A 1,240-nucleotide genomic window follows, 5' to 3' on the forward strand; every position below is an offset into this window, starting at 1 on the left:
TCATTTTTTTTTTTTTGACAACTGACAAGGAATGCTTCTGGGTTCAACTTATGATATTGATTCCCAAGTATTCCCTGGCCTGTCCCTGGGAATCTGGTCTCTAGTTTATCAGAAAGGGGCTTTGGGATGAAAAGTATCCGAATGATTTGGGAAAAGGGACAGGAAAGATCTTTAAAAGCTAGAACTATATTGTGCCCATATTGCAGGGCAATTGGGCAAGAGAGCCAGAGCTGTGAGCAATGGGGCAAAAACAGAAAGAGGCAAACCCAGTCAGAGCTGCCTCTGAGGACCTGGCATGCAGCCACCAGAACCTGCAGGCAGGAAAGGGCTTGGTGAGCACAGCAGGAGTTGAGTCAGCTAAGCTGTGCTGAAGGGCTCTAGAACTAAATTGCACTGGGTGTGACTTAGATCTAAAACCCGGCCATCTTCTCACCAAACTCCTGTCTTCAAGGCCAGTGTAGCCAGAAGATGCGACGAGCAACAGTTCACAAATCTGAGCTTACACTTTTAATGAAAGGTACCATTTCACCCTTCAATTTAGTTACTACATCAATCTGTTCATTTCCTTTAACAGTAGTTCCTTCCTTAGATGCACAGGAAAAACTCTCCTCCCATTTCCCACTCTCACTGAAGCATTAATATTCATCAAGTCGAAGAATCCTGGAATAGCAAGCATGTTAGGATTGTTTAGAAATTCTATCATCTAAACGAGCTCCCGTCCCATTCATAGGGTGGGTGAGAAGTGCAATGCAGCCAAACATTGGAAAGGTGGGAATCTAATCAGCTCTTGGTGGCACCACTACTGGCTTCACCCAGCCAGCCCCGAGAGCTGGCCCGGAGCCCACACTGCAGCCTGACTCTGCCTAGGTAGCTGGAGACAGGGCCTCCTGGCAAGACTTCAGCAGTACATCTGCTCACCGGGGCAGGGCAGGTGCTAAAGGCAAAGCTTCCGTGGCGAGCACGGGAAGGAGGCCTTAGACATCACACAAACATGGTCTCATGTCATGCAGGAGTTAGGAACGAAAGCCAAAACATAAGGCAAAAACCAGGTGTAGACAAAATTACTTTAAAATTAAAAATGGCTTCAAAATGGAGTAACCTGAAAAATCCACAACGTGTACCGTGCATATTGAAAACTTGCTTCTAATTCTCCAGACGATATCTATCTATCCATCCATCCATCCATCCATCCATCCATCCATCCATCCATCCATCCATCCATCATCTACCTACCTATCTA

General features: G+C 46.2%; 1 protein-coding gene across 1 annotated transcript in view; it reads right to left on the bottom strand.

The window, feature by feature from the left end:
* The window catches only part of LOC120619596 (forkhead box protein N3), a 190,161-nt gene that overhangs the window by 151,767 nt on the left and 37,154 nt on the right, over positions 1 to 1,240 (bottom strand). The window lies entirely within an intron of this gene.

Source organism: Pteropus medius, unplaced genomic scaffold, assembly GCF_902729225.1.
Source record: "Pteropus medius unplaced genomic scaffold, Ma_sr-lr_union100, whole genome shotgun sequence".
NCBI lineage: Eukaryota > Metazoa > Chordata > Mammalia > Chiroptera > Pteropodidae > Pteropus > Pteropus medius.